The sequence below is a fragment of the Lithobates pipiens genome, unplaced genomic scaffold, assembly GCF_037356315.1.
Source record: "Lithobates pipiens isolate NorthernLeopardFrog02 unplaced genomic scaffold, aLitPip1_a1.2 Scaffold_18, whole genome shotgun sequence".
Classification (NCBI taxonomy): Eukaryota; Metazoa; Chordata; class Amphibia; order Anura; family Ranidae; genus Lithobates; species Lithobates pipiens.
Window position 1 is genome coordinate 230,078,966 of NW_027507758.1, and position 16,632 is coordinate 230,095,597.

The following is a 16,632-nucleotide window of genomic DNA, read 5'->3' on the forward strand; positions in this document are numbered from 1 at the left end:
CCCATTTCGGACTCTGCATATCAATCATTAGACAAACCCATAACTAAAGAAGAAGCAGATGTAGCTCTTGCTCAGATGAAAACTGGTAAAAGCCCAGGCCCTGATGGCCTGACTACGGGCTATTATAGAGCATTCACAGATATTTTAACCCCCATCTTCATATTGGCCTTTGACACTTGTGCATCACTCACCATTCTCCCACGAGACCTGCTAACGGCCCACATTACGGTTATTCCAAAATCGGGAAAAGACACATTACAGGTTATGAACTATAGACCTATCTTACTACTAAATGTCGACCTTAAATGGTTTGCAAAAATACTAGCGAACAGGATTCTCCCACTGCTCCCAAACCCAATACAATTGGACCAAGTCAGGTTTGTCCCTGGTAGGGAAGCGAGGGACAACACCCTTAAAGCCCTCAACATTCATCATTGGCTTACATCTAATGACTGATCGGGTTTCTTTCTATCCCTAGACACAGAGAAGGCATTCGCTAGAGTGGCCTGGGACTACAGAAAAGAATCTTTAAAAGCTTTAGGCCTTCCACCCCGCATGTTAAATCTGATGCACACGTTATATTCCAATCCCACAGCAAGAGTCCGAGTCAATGGCCACCTATTGGATGCCTTCTCCATTTCGAATAGAACCTGGCAGGGATGCCCCCTATCCCCTTTGATCTTCACGCTTACTTTAGAACCCTTACTAAACTGCATTAGGACAAATCCAGACAGCAAAGGAATTAATATACAACAAAACACATACAAAATTACAGCTTTCACTGACGATATCCTATTTTTTCTGACAGAACCATTGATAACTATCCCTAACCTATTAAAAGACCTCAATCAGTTTAAGATGCTCTCAAATCTCCAAATTAATTTCTCAAAGTCCAATGCTCTCAATATTACCCTGTCACCCAACATATGTACACATTGCAAACAATTTTCCATTAACATGGAACAATCACAAAATTTCGTATTTGGGAATTCAATTGCCTACCTCCCATTTGGATCTATATTCTACTAATTATTTACCGCTACTACAAACAATCACGCAAGACCTGCAGAAATGGTCTGTGGGGCTTTTTTCATGGTTTGGCAGAGCTGCCATCATCAAGATTAGGGATGAGCTTCGACTCGAACATTGCCTGTTCGCCTTTTCGGCGAACAGTGAACAATTTGGAGTGTTCGCGGCAAATTTGAAAAGCCACGGAACATCCTGTACAAGTCTATGGGAGAAAAAAAAAGTCATTTAAAATCACTCGTGGCTCTAATGAATTGTCGGCTCCCGTAATACAGAGAACACTCATTGAAAGTCATTGATAAAAAAAAAAGCGTGGGGTTCCCCCAAATTCAATTACCAGGCCCTTCAGGTCTGGTATGGATATTAAGGGGAACCCAGCGTCAAATAAAAAAAAAAAATTCCCCTAAAAATCCATACCAGACCCTTTATCCGAGCACGCAACCTGGCAGGCCTCAGGAAAAAAGAGGGGGGGGCGAGAGAGCTCCCTCCCCTGAACCATACCAGGCCACATGCCCTCAACATTGTGAGGATGCTTTGGGGTCCCCCCCAAAGCACCATGTCCCCATGTTGATGGAGACAAGGGCCTCATCCCCACAACCCTGGACGGTGGTTATGGGGGTCTGCGGGCGGGGAGCTTATCAGAATCAGGAAGCCTCCTTTAACAAGGAGACCCCCAGCGGCCTGACGTACACTCCCTTTTGGACGTATGTACAAATAAGACACTTCCTCAACTCGCCCAAAGCTAGAATGGAATGGTGGAGACCTCTTACCACCTTCGAATCAATGTGCCTGAAGACGGAAGCTCAACGTCACTTCATTTCTTATACATATGGATTACTTTTTGCAGATCACGACCCCAAATAAGATTGGGCCAAATTTAAATGGGAACAGGACATCTCCATAGAACGTATGCAATCTGAATGGGATACCATCTACAATTTTATACACAAGGGTTCCTTAAATACTTACGCACAGGAAAACACTTACAAAATAACATCATGGTGGTATAGAACCCTGCTCAAACTACATCACATATTTCTGAATCTATCCCCACACTGCTGGAGATGTAACACAGAAGTTGGATCATTCCTACACGTATGGTGGACATGTCCTAAAATCCAACTGTTCTGGATGGAAGTCCATAGACTCATCAAGCACATAACCACATACAACTTAAAATATACGCCAGTTCAAATTTTACTGAACCTCCCTTCGATAGCCAAGAAGACGTATTTCCGCTCTTTAGCCATGCATATGGTAAAATTCCTGGATTTCCTCCCTATACCAGAATCCGACAGCACAACTAAAAATTAATGTGATCCTGTCTGAGCCAGTACTTATTAGAAACGGGACAAGACAGGGGTGCCTGCTATCCCTGCTATTATTTATACTAACCCTGGAACCATTTATCCACACGGTCAACAAAACCCCTTCAATTTAAGGCTTTCAAGTTGGATCGAAAACGTACAAAACAGCTGCTTATGATGATGATTTATTTATTTATTTTTTAACGCACCCGCATATGTCGATTCCAAATTTATTACGTGCCTTTTCCATCTATGGTGATGCTCCCAACAGACATGTTGACGCAGGCCCAAGCAAATAACTCCTTTAAATGGGTTATAAGATCTCTAAAATACTTGGGAATTAGGCTCACCTCCCAGCTAAGCAACATCTTCTCACAGTACTTCAGACCCATGTTGAGACAGATAGAAATAGATTTAACTAAATGGTCTTTTCTCGTGGGTTAAGATGATAACGCTACCAAGATTACTCTATCTCTTCCATACTTTACCTATTGAGATCCCGGCCAACTTCTTTAAACAGCTACAAACTACCCTATGGAAATTTTTGTGGGCCCAAAAAAGGCCACGCATCAGCCTACGCTTGCTGATGAAACCAAAGGCAGCGGGAAGGCTGGGATTTCCGAACTTCAAATTGTATTACTATGCCACGCATCTGGCCAGAATTATAGACTGGCATTGCCATGCGGATAGCAAAGATTGGGTATCTGTGGAAGAGAGCGTGTCAAGGACCCCATTAAGATTTTCTCCTTGGATACCGTGAGCCAAATGTCCAACGGAATTGTTACAACACCCTCTCATCGATTTTTCATAAGTTAGCCACTTGTCATAAGTTTGCTACCTCTCCCAACCCTCTCACATCCTTCCTGCTTAACCCAGATTTCCCACCGGGCATGGTCTCAAATACTTTCACACAAGACGATAACACTCCTCTTCTAGCTGTACACTTGATGGAAGGATTCTCCCGTTTGATGACTTGCTGGGTGTCCTTTCGCCAGGGAGAATGTATTTTTAGAGCTATAGACAAGCATGTCACTACCTGATGTCGCCCCATAAGAAAGAAGGATGTACTGAGAGACCCCACACCCTTTGAGTCAGTCTGTCTCTTGAGAGCACCTGTTGAGAAAACAACCTCATTTATGTATACACGTCTCCAGCAGCTCGATAGCACTGATTCAACCAGATTTAGGGACCAGTGGGAGACGGCACTCTACACTCACTTTACTGATGCACAGTGACATAACGCATGCATTTTGGCCCACGAGTGCTCTATCAGTACTAGGCTACAAGAAAATTCGGACAAATTGCATTCACAGTGGTATGCCACACCGGTTAAAGTGAAAAGATGGTACCCGACGTCCACAGATCTATGCTGGCGGTGTGGAGAGGCTAAGGGAGACATGCTGCATATCTGGTGGAGTTGCCCCCAAATAGCCAGTTTCTGGAGTCAGATATGCAGGTTAATATTGCATATCACAAATACCAAAATGAAACTTACACCAGCCTGTTGCCTTCTAAACAAATCTGACCTACTGTTAGAAAGGTATAATAGATCCTTGACAAAATTTTTGCTGATAGCTGCAAAATCCCAGATCCCTAGATACTGGAAACTTACAACGACACCCACGATCAAGGAATGGGTGCATTCAGTTAACCACATCTTTGCAATGGAGGAAATGCTTGCTATTACAAAAGATTCAGCCAATAAGTTCCATATAATATGGTCCCCCTGGGTTCAGTTTAAGTACTCAGATGTTTTTGATAGATTATCCACTGGATGAGTCCCCATCCACTAAGGAAAAGACGTTGATTATCATGAGGGGTTACTACGCCGGACGGGGCAGCGAGGATAGGCCGTTAGATCTCCTAGGTGCAATGAACTCTGTCTATATTCTTTACTATACTCTAATGACTTCCTACTTCTCTTCCACCTATTACTTACGTACCCCAATTATACTGATCCCCCCCCCCGATCCTATACCAATCCCCAAACATATCTGTATAATGTTTGTTTCATTTATAAGCTGGCTCAAATGTTGCCTAACCAAGGCTTGTTAATCAACATATAGCAGTTTTTGGATTGAGCTACCTACACAAACTAAAATGCCCTTTTGCTTAAGCTTAAGAGTGCCATTGTTGTTTGATATATGAAATGTGATGGTTAATTATAAAAAAAATTGCGGCGAAAATGTGCATCCTGACCAAATAGCACGCCGTATCAGCATAACTGCAGAATTAAAAAAAACGAATCCACCAGGCAAAAGACACACCTGATAAATTCACCAAAACGTGGGCCTGCTGGTTCCATTTCACTTCAACGGCTGAATACAAACAGATCATAGTGTAATATATGCTTGAGAGCTGTGACAGGTCGCGGGGGTCATTACTGTGCCCTACCTTTCCTACCTCCCCTGTTCTCCTCCTTGTTGTATCCCATCCCCTTCCCTCATTTCGGAAAATGTGGTTACACTGTGATACTCACTCTATAGAGATATCATCCCTTATATGACATTCTGTCATAGCTACCCGATTCGCTTCTTTAAATTCTGAATGCACTGCCCCATGCCAGGTACCATTTACTAACCTAGTAAAACTTTTACCATTTGGATGCTAGAACGCAATACTGACTTATTATACGTTAGTGGGACCAATGTAACTTTGTCTACCTACCTAATATCATAGACTACTAGCTCTTTTAGTTATCTTACGACTGGGTACCCCTTTTCTTGCATCTGTTATGATACTTAGACATTAACTTGCATCTCTGTACTTACTTGGTGCTCCGAATAGCGGCAGCATCCGCAAATATACTATGTCTACTGTTTTTTGTAAACATGTTCCTGATATCAATAAAAATTGTTTAAATTAGTTACTATTGTCATTTGGAAATTTGGATACATCTGAATTTCCAAAGAACGAAACGTTTGTCTGAATTTTGATTCATAATGAAATTAACCACACATGTCTATTTGCTGGCTTCTGCTCCACTCCTTCAAAAAGTTTCAGCTGTCCTTTGCCTTACAGCGCTACATACCTTTTTGAACTCTCCTTTTGCATAGACTACCTGGACCTTGTGGACCTACATATCCCGCATTTGGTGCAGTTTCACTCATCCTCCTTCCCCTTCTACCCTTTCCCCATCATTCCTCTTAATTCTCTCCCCTGTCCTCTCTCCTGGCTTTACTTGAAGGCTCCTAGTTACATATTTAGTCTGGTTGAAAAAAACGCAAGTCCATCTAGTTCAACCAGTTCACACTTTTGTCTCATCTGTTTTTGTTTGTATGAAGTCATGTTCTATTATTGGCATAACAATATATCCATGTTAATGTTTTTCAAGTCGAGATAAAATTCAGGCTTTGACCTGCTCAACACCTTCGGGTTTCGTTCGGGGTTGTATTTAGTCTGGTTGAAAAAAACGCAAGTCCATCTAGTTCAACCAGTTCACACTTTTGTCTCATCTGTTTTTGTTTGTATGAAGTCATGTTCTATTATTGGCATAACAATATATCCATGTTAATGTTTTTCAAGTCGAGATAAAATTCAGGCTTTGACCTGCTCAACACCTTCGGGTTTCGTTCGATTTAGCATATACATTATGTTGCCTTGTCTTCCTTCTGGGAAAATACCTGAAACACTGCCTTCTGTGAATAATTATGTAGGTCTTCAAATATATTTGTCTATCTATTGTGTTTACTGGACTTGTTTGTATAATTTATATTCTATGTAAAATTCTAACTTCTTTATATAAAGAATGCATACAAATAGACATCTGGGAAGTTCATACCTGTCAAAATAATTTTACTTTGTGTGTTACCTTTTTGAAATAAGTACACAGTATGTTAGCTATGCTTCTACAATTCTAAACATTTATATGCAGGATTTCATGAATTTGACTAGTATCTAATTTGCATAAACAATAACTACCTGTCAGTAGCAGAATGTTTCTATTTACTTAACTTTGAAGTGTTTGCTGTAGTGGATGTTTGTTTTAATTGCCAAACCAGACTTTCTGACAGGTTTTTTTTAAATAACAGAAATGTAAATAAAGCTTTGTAACTGCCTATCTCCTAATTCATATTTTACAACACTGTATTGCTTTACAGTCAAAATGTAAAAATGCAAGTTTATCCAAATGCATTAAAATAGATCAACCATGTAAACAAAAAAATGTTTTTTTCATAAAGTATGAATTTTAAAGTAGGCAAGAAAAGGATTCTTTTCTGTTCTTAAACAATCCAAAAATAATTGCATTTTTTACTATGAAAAGATTTATAAATATAATGCTATAATCTCCTGTTTGATTTCAAACTCCCATTAGCATTAATATACAATACTTTGCATCATGTCTCTAATCCTCTGCTTCTTCCCTTGAGAATCTTCTAATTAAAATAATTGGTTTAGTAAAACTTATAGTTGAGGTTAAAGCAAACTGAATAATATAAGTTAGATCTAAGCCCACAGTACTGCATTCTTTGAGCATTGAAAAAGAAAAGTATTAAGTACCTCAAGGTTTACTGTCAGATAGTATTTAGAATATAGTAAAAATATTTGAGCTATATTTTTGTTTTTAAAGGTTTTCTATGTGTTTTCAAAGGTAATGCCATGATTCTTGGCCAATAGGCTATCATCCAGCATGTGGAAATTACATGCTGTTAATATATGGTCTGTGTTAATTAGCATACATTATATTAAATACAACCTCATTTAGATTTTTTGCCGTAGGTACTATCTGTCCATACCCACACCATCGGGTGGTGGTGCCCCCTCAAGTGTGACTTCTTGCAAGGCATATTGTGGCCTCGGCCCGTTCCTGACTGCGGCATCTGTGGAGCAATTCGGAACTCCGGCTGGGGAACCAAAGGGTCCTTCCCTTTTCCCCTTCCCCCCCTTTTTTGAGTGAGAGGCTCTACATGTGGGAATATATTCCTTCCTTTTTCGGATACACTTATGGGGTAAATATATCAACCTATGTGATGATGATATGCCAAATATTGTGTGCAATAAATAATTGTTACATATCTCTCTAGGAGAAAGTCCCTTTGAAGAAGACCCCAGTGTGGGTTGAAATGTGTCAGTGCCTCTAATGTTTCATATTTTTTGACTTGTATTACACAATGCTGATATGAAATTACTGCCTGATATGTATCCGTTTCTTTCTTAACAATTTTTCCACTGGAGCTCATGTTTTTATTACCATGTTAAGTTTATTTTTTTGCTTTATACGAATAAATACATATTTTTTCATACATTGTTATTTAGTCTTATTCTTTTTTGTCTTTGCTGCCTAAAAACCCCAATTTAGGGGAGTTTTTTCCATTTACATGCTGTTAATATTACCTACCTGGTAGACAGTGGTCAGCACCTGCATAGCTAAACATCTGTTTAGTAATACAATTCCCATGAACGTGATGCCAATCAACAGATGCATTTTTAACTACTTCAATAGAGTGCAAGTTCACCCCCTACCTGCCCATTCCTATTTTCAGCTTTCAGGGCTGTCATGGCAATTGCGCGGTCATGCAACACTGTACCCATATGAAATGTGTATGCTTTTTTACACACAAATTGAGAATTCTTTTGGTGGTATGTAGTCACCACTGGGATTTATATTGTGTTACTAAATAAACAAAAATATATCCAAAATTGTGTAAAAATGCATTTTTCTTTGTTTCTGTTATACAATTTTGCAAATAAATAATCTTTCCTCGTGAATTTAGGTCAAACAGTATTCTGTTACATTTCTTTGATGAAAATAACCCAAATCAGTGTTTGTTATTTTATTTATTATTATTATCTAAGTTATTGAGTCCACAAAATACAGTATATATAATCTGAAAATCGATCAAGTCTGATGTACTGATGGCCTATCTCATTACCTGAGGCCTGAAAATGCCAGGACAGTACAAATATCCCCGCAATTACCCCTTTTTAAAAAGTAGACAGTCCAAGGTATTTAGTACGAGGCATGGCAAGTTCTTTGAAGTTGTAATTTTTTTGTTGCAATTTTTTGGAAAATTACAATTTTATATATTTTTTTTTACTAGTGCAGTACAGCGTCATCATATAACTGGTTTGGCATTTTTTTCAATTTATATATAAAAAATATATTTTTTTCATTACTTTCTTTTTTTATGATTTTTTTTTAGCCCACTTTGACCATAGCAAAACAGTGTTACCATAGTAACACTGTGCTACTCTAGAGAAGGGATCATGATTTTTGCTTACACATTAATATTGCTTATACCAGTGTATGTTACTGTTATAAGAAATAGTTTATACTGAATGTAATTCATTCAGTGTTTATTGTTGTGATTAACTGTGATTGGCCACAGCTAATCATATGGTACAGATGGGCTGTAATTGGCACTGTCTGTGTCACTTTGACCAATCATAGATAGCAACACAATTATAGACAATAAATGACATGAAAGGAAGCCATCCATTGTTTACAATTGTCATGTGATCTGCTGTGATTGGTCACAGTGATCACATGGTACCAGCAGCAGCCTGGTACAGTGATCGGTCATTGGCTGTGTCCAGTGGAGACAGCTGGTGACAGATTGCACCACAATGTGGTCTGTGGGGCACATGTGAGACCATTCCCGAAGAACATAATATGACATCCATTCGGAAAGATGAAGGCCCTACCCAACCATCATTTGACTATAAGCCAGATGGGAACTGGTTAAATAATACTATACCAAACTGACCATTGAGATCAGTAAATTTGATTTAGTTCCAGCATTGATTAAAAATCAAAACAATATACACTAGCACTAGTTTGGCATACATCATCTGACCAGAGATTCACTAATATTTAATGTTCTGGTTTTCTTTTTCTAGTATTTTCTTCTTTCATTATCTCCCCCTTTCCTTTTTTCTATATATTCCATCCTTGAAGATTTTGTTCTTACCTAGGTCTTTAATGAGATATGTTCATTAGAGTATACTTTTTGATGAGAGGATGATTAGAATTAAACATTTAGGGCAGAGCTGTTTATATCCTTATCCTCTCCATCAGTTTTTATTTAAAGTAGCCGGAATATAAAACCTATCCTCTGTGTTACCCATGATTCTGTCTATGAAGATTTACCATGTGTAATTTGTAGGGATGAGCCAGACACCCCCCTCCCATTTCAGTTTGCACCAGAGCATGCGAATAGGCAAAAAATTTGGCAGAACACGCAAACACCGTTAAAATCTATGGGACACAAACATTAAAAATCCGAAGTGCTAATTTTAAAGGCTTATATGCAAATTATTGTCATAAAAAGTGTTTGGGGATTCATACCAGGCCCTTTGGGTCTGGTATGCATATTAACGGGAACCCCAAACCAAAATTGAAAATTGTGTTTCAAATGTAATATAACATTCAGACAAGTGGTGGTGCCAATTACTATCCAGTTGGCAACACTCTATATATATAATATATATGCACACCGAGCATTTTTCTAATAACTTGACAAAGAAGCATGCCTGATTCTCTATTCCTGAGTGCGCATGCTCCAAAACGTGTCAAGATGATACCCACTGATCGTGCTCAATTCTGCACTTCATTAGCATTCCAGCCCTCACTCCTGGTTCTACTTCACCCTCCAGCCAGGCCTAGGATCCAGCAGAGTGGCGACAGATCATCCACAGCACAAGCGCCTGACCCCCTGTACACCTGACATGGACTGTTAATGTGCCCGATTGCATTTCACTAAATGTTAGACATGTGCATTAGTTTTCGTCCGAATGCATGTTCGTCCGAATTTCAGCTATTTTTGTTTTCGTTTTGACAAACGATAACGAAAGCACAAAATCCGAAAAACGAAAGATCCGACATAAATAAATGCTTTATTTTCGTTTTCATTGTTACAACAGTTCGATATAGAATAGGAGATTCGACATGACTCTGACAATAACAATCTGTCTATAGAACCTGTGGTCGAATGTGCCTAACCTTACCTCTATTAGTCCAAGATTATATAGAGAAAATATTCGACAGAAAAAAAAGATTTGACAGAGAGAAAAGATTCTGCAAGTTACTGTCCTAAAAAGTGTTTGGGAACCCGGTCCTGCCCCAGGGGACATGTATCAATGCAAAAAAAAAGTTTTAAAAACTGCAGTTTTTTCAGGAGCAGTGATTTTAATAATGATTAAAGTGAAACAATAAAAGTGTAATATTCCTTTAAATTTCGTAGGGGGGGGGGGGTTGTCTATAGTATGCCTGTGAAGGGGCTCATGTTTCTGGTGCTTAGAACTGTCCCTGCACAAAGTGTCATTTATGCAGGAAAAAAAGTCATTTAAAATCACTCGCAGCTATTATGAATTGTCGGCTCCCGTAATGCAGAGAACATTTATTGAAAGTCATTGATAAAAAAATAAATAAATAAATTTAAAAAAAAGCGTGGGGGTCCCCCAAATCCAATTACCAGGCCCTTCAGGTCTGGTATGGATATTAAGGGGAACCCCGCATCAAATTTACCAGACCCTTTATCCGAGCACGCAACCTGGCAGGCCGCAGGAAAAGAGGGGGGGACGAAAGAGCGCCCCCCCCTCCCTCCTGAACAAGGGCCTCATCCCCACAACCGTGGCCGGTGGTTGTGGAGGTCTGCGGGCGGGGGGCTTATCATAATCTGGAAGCCCCTTTTAATAAGGGGACCCCCAGATCCCGCCCCCCCTGTTTGAAATGGTAAGGGGGTACAAAAGTATCCCTACCATTTCACAAAGAAAGTGTAAAAAATAGTTAAATAAGACAAACACACTTTTGAAAAATTCCTTTATTAAAAAAAAAAAAAAAAAAAAGATTCCAGCGGTGGTAATCCACAAACACACTTTTGAAAAATTCCTTTATTAAAAAAAAAAAAAAAAAAAAAAAAAAAGATTCCAGCGGTGGTAATCCACTCTTGCTATCCAGCGACGGACGGTCATCTCTCCAGCGATGGCTCATCTCATCCAGCGCAGCGAATACATCCTTCTGTCTCCACGGTGGAGACACTGCAAGGATTCCGGCGGCCTGACGTTTCTTATATACGAAGGGCGGGGCCACCCGTCACCTGACCCTGCCCCCCTCTGACGCAAGGGGAAACCCGGGGTTCCCATGTACGTATAGGTGACCCCCCACCCCTCTGATGTAACGGGTGGCCCCGCCCTCCGTATATAAGAAACGTCAGGCCGTCGGAATCCTTGCAGTGTCTCCTCTGCGGAGACAGAAGAAGGATGTATTCGCCGCGCTGGATGAGATGAGCCATCGCTGGAGAGATGACCGTCCGTCGCTGGATAGCAAGAGTGGATTACCGCCGCTGGAATCTTTTTTTTATTTTTTTTATTTTTAATAAAGGAATTTTTCAAAAAGTGTGTTTGTCTTATTTAGCTATTTTTTACACTTTCTTTGTGAAATGGTAGGGGTACTTTTGTACCCCCTTACCATTTCAAACAGGGGGGGGGGCGGGATCTGGGGGTCCCCTTGTTAAAGGGGGCTTCCAGATTCTGATAAGCCCCCCGCCCGCAGACCTCCACAACCACCGGCCACGGTTGTGGGGATGAGGCACTTGTCCTCATCAACATGGGGACAAGGTGCTTTGAGGGGTCACAGACCCCCAAAGCATCCTCCCAATGTTGAGGGCATGTGGCCTGGTATGGTTCAGGAGGGAGGGGGGTGCTCTCTCGTCCCCCCCTCTTTTCCTGCGGCCTGCCAGGTTGCGTGCTCGTATAAAGGGTCTGGTATGAATTTTTAAGGGGACCCCCACATCAATTTTTTTTTTTATTTGACGCGGGGTTCCCCTTAATATCCATACCAGACCTGAAGGGTCTGGTTATGGATATTTAGGGGGAACCCCACGTCAAATTTTTTCTTAAATTTGAGGCAGGGTTCCCCTTAATATCCATACCAGACCGGAAGGGCCTGGTAATTGAATTTGGGGGACCCCCACGCTTTTTTTTTTATGTATTTATTTATTTATTTTTTATCAATGACTTTCAATGAGTGTTCTCTGTATTACGGAGCTGACAATTCATAATAGCTGCGAGTGATTTTAAATGACTTTTTTTCCTGCATAAATGACACTTTGTGCAGGGACAGTTCTAAGCACCAGAAACATGAGCCCCTTCACAGGCATACTATAGACACCCCCCCTGTACGAAATTTAAAGAAATATTACACTTTTATTGTTTCACTTTAATCATTATTAAAATCACTGCTCCTGAAAAAACTGCAGTTTTTAAAACTTTTTTTTGCATTGATACATGTTCCCTGGGGCAGGACGCGGGTCCCCAAACACTTTTTAGGACAGTATCTTGCAAATTAGTCTGTAAAATTAGCACTTTAGATTTTGAATGTTGGAGTCCCATAGACTTTAACAGGGGTTCTAAAGTATGCTATATACTAGCTCCGTCGAATCTTCTTTATACATTCGACAGAAACCATAAGCCTTCAAAGACAGATTCGACCGTAATTCATGTGGATTTTCGGACAAATGCAATTTTTGAACGAAAAACAAAATAAATAAAAACGAATTTCGGGAGTAACTAAATAAATTAAGTTTTCGGATGAAAACGAAATTCCGAAACGAAATATTTTACTCTGCACATGTCTACTAAATGTGAGTGTATTATAATGATTTTTACTCCAATAAATTCACTAACAGTCTGCACTCAGAGGCGCCTCTGTATTCTCTATTTTACATGTTCTCCATTCCTAGATGGACTTGCTTTTTATTATTTGTCATTAAAAGAGAAATATGGGATTTATTTTTATCCCATAACCATACTTACCTAGGGGGATGCAGCATCAGTCCGATGCTGCATCTGTCCTCCGCCACCTCTTCACTGAAAATCGAGCCCCCAAACACCACAGATGGCTCGGATCTCTCACCTCCCTGAGTGGAGAGCTGCTGCCTGTCAGTCATCAGCTCTCCTGCTCTGCTCCTCCACGCTCACTGGGGCGCTGGGCTGTGGAGGGCGGGGAGCAGCCGTCTCAGCCTCTCAGTGGCTCACAGATCCAGACTTCCAGAGTCGAGATAACAGTGCCTGGTCTGATCTTGGTCATCTCAGCAGAGAGCAGAGACTTCAGAACCCTCTCTACTGAAAACGAGTCACAGGAGTACAAAACAAATTGCACTACTGTGACCCATAGGAGAAGCCCAGCCGAATGAGCTCAGGCTGGACTTTTTCTTTAAGCCCATGGACTTTGTGTACCTTATATAAGCTGAGGACAAGTATAAAAATACATTCATTTTGAATTAGTTAAAAACATTTTTATAGCAATTTTTAAAAATATCATTAAATGAATACACAATATCTTCTCTTTTCTTATTATAGAGATAAATAGTTACATAGTTGGTGAGGTTGAAAAAAGACCATCCAGTCCAACCTATAATGTGTGTATGTGTGTGCGTGTGTGAGTTTATGTCAATAGTACGCTGTATACCCCTGTATGTTGTGGTCGTTAAGGTGATCTAATAGTTTTTTTTAAATAACCAATGCTCCCAGCTGATACTATTGCTTGTGGAAGCGATTTCCATATTTTTATCACTCTGACAGTAAAGAACACTCTACGCAATTTAATGTTAAACTGCTTCTCTTCTAATTTTAGAGAATGGCCGTGTGTTTTTTTTAAATTCCCTTTCACTGAAGAGTTTTTTTTTCCCTATGCTAGGGTCACCAGTATGGTATTTATAAATCAATATCATATCCCCTCTCAAGCGTCTCCTCTCCAGAGAGAATAAGTTCAATGCCTGCAGCCTTCCCCCATAGCTGCGGTCCTCCAGTCCCTTTATTAGCTTTGTTGCTCTTTTCTGGACTCTTTCCAGCTCTAGCACATCCCTCCTGAGGTCTAGTGCCCAGAACTGGACGACATACTCAAGATGTGGCCAGACTAGAGTCTGGTAGAGTGGGAGAATTTTAATGTTATCTCTGGAGTGAATACCCCTTTTTATGCATGGCAATATTATGTTGGGTTTGCTTGCAGCAGCCGGGCATTGCATGGCATTGCTGAGCCTGTCATCTACTAGGACCCCCAGGTTCTTTTCCTAGATTCCCCCTAGTTACTAGGTTTTCCCACCTAGTAACTAACTAGCATTAATATTTTTGGCACCCAAATGCATTACCTTACATATTTCAATATTCACCCTAATTTACCATGTAGTTGCCCATCCCATTAATTTGTTTAGGTCTTCTTGCAAAGTTTTCACACCCTGCATAGAAGTCCTTGCCCTGCTTAGCTTTGTATGATCTGCAAATACTGAGATTGAGCTGTTTATCCCATCCCCCAGATCGTTTATGAATAAATTAAATAGGATTGGTCCTGAGATCGATTCTTGGGGACCACACTTTCCACACCAGACAATTTCAATCCAGGTAATCACCCTATGGTCCATGCCAACAGACCTTAGTTTGTACAGCAAACATTTGTGGGGAACTGTATCGAATGCCTTTGCAAAATCCAGATGTGCCAAGTCTATGGGCCTTCCTTTATCTAGATGGTAGCTCACTTCTTCATAGAAGGTTAATAGATTGGTCTGGCAAGAATGATTCTTCATGAATCCATGCTGATTACTGCTAATGATACAGTTTTTATTACTGAAATCTTGTATATAGTCCCTTATCATCCCCTCCAATGGCTCGCAGACTATTGATGTTAGGCTAACTGGCCTGTAGTACCCAGGGATATATCTCTGCCCTTTTTTAAATATTGGTGCCACATTGGCTTTTCTCCAATCAGCTGGTAGCATTCCAGTCAGTAAATTGTCCACAAAAATTAAGAAAAATGGTCTGGCTATCACCTGACTGAGTTTCTTAGGACCCTCGGGTGTAAGCCATCTGTTCCTGGTGACTTATTTGTGTTATGTTTTTTTTTGTCTATTTCTAATTTTGTCCTCTGTTAGCCATGAGGGTGCTTCCTGTGACATGCTATGGAAATGAACATTACCGTCTTGGTTACTGTATCCCCCATTTCTTTTGTGAAGATGGAGGAGGAGAATATATTCAAAACCTTTGCCATCTCTCCATCTTTTGTAATCAAATTCCATTCATCATCCTTTATGGGGCCAATATGTTCTGGCCTCCCTTTCTGAGTATTTATATACTTGAAGAATTTATTTGGATTTTTTTTACTATCCTCTGCTCTGTGCCTTTTATGTTCTATCTTAGCTGCCCTGCTTGCTCTTACATTTCTTATTTCCTTCTTTGTACAGTTGGAATGCTGACAATGACCCATCAGCCTTGTAATTTTTTGAAGGTCTTATCTTTTGCTTTTATATGCAGTTTTATGCTGGAGTTAAGTCACCAATGATTTTTTTAGCTCTTTTAAATGTATTTCCCAGTGGAATGCACTGGCCAATACCTTTATTTAATATGCTCTTAAAGCACTTCCATTTTTCCTCCATGTTCTTTGTTTCTAGGATTTTATCCCATTTAGTATTGTCTAGCAGAGAACACAGTTTAGGGAAGTTGGCTCTTTTGAAATTCAGTGTCTTTGTATTACCCCTGTGCTTTTTATTTTTGTGATTTATACTGAATCTAATTGACCTGTGGTCGCTGTTTCCTAAGTTGCCCCGTATTTCTACATATGCGATCAGTTTTGTATTGTTAGTAATCAGTAGGTCTACTAATGCTGTGCCCAAGTACATTGAAAAGGTACACACCACCCCCTCTTTAGAGACCTTGACATTCCTTCATAATAAATTAATGTTCAATTATGGTGCTACCCAGTCTATGCACAAAAGACTTGATTACCCAATCTGCTTTTTTCAATATACCTCTCTATTGCTATGTTGGATGCTGATCCCTATCATGCTGATGATCCTGGCTTTTACTACCAGACCAGCTCAACAGGGCTCAGTAAATATCCACCTTTAAATCAAATATCAGATCCAAAACTAGTGAGGTCATTTCTAGCAGTGTGAAAGATGATCATTGATGGGCCCCTCACCACACCTTTCTCCATAAGTCCTCTCATCTAATTTTATCGTAGACCCCATCTGTCAAGCTAGAGGAGCTGCAGACATTTATTTCTAAACCAATCTGAATGCCATAACTTTGATCATCTAGTGTGCACAGAAGATCATGGAGTGATCAAAAAGCTACACACTTTCCTTATAGGCTAAACCAAGAACATATTTAGAACTTCTAGCTCCAAAGACCAACTCTCCAGTCCACTCAGAGACTAAACCACACAAAAGAAATGATTATACGACAGTCATGACTTAACATTCCCCTATGTATAAGCCCTGTATGTCCCAAATTTCCATCTCCCAGATGTTTTAATTTCTTCCACTGGCCTGCCCATGGCCATAAATATGGCGGCCGCCCCAATCCT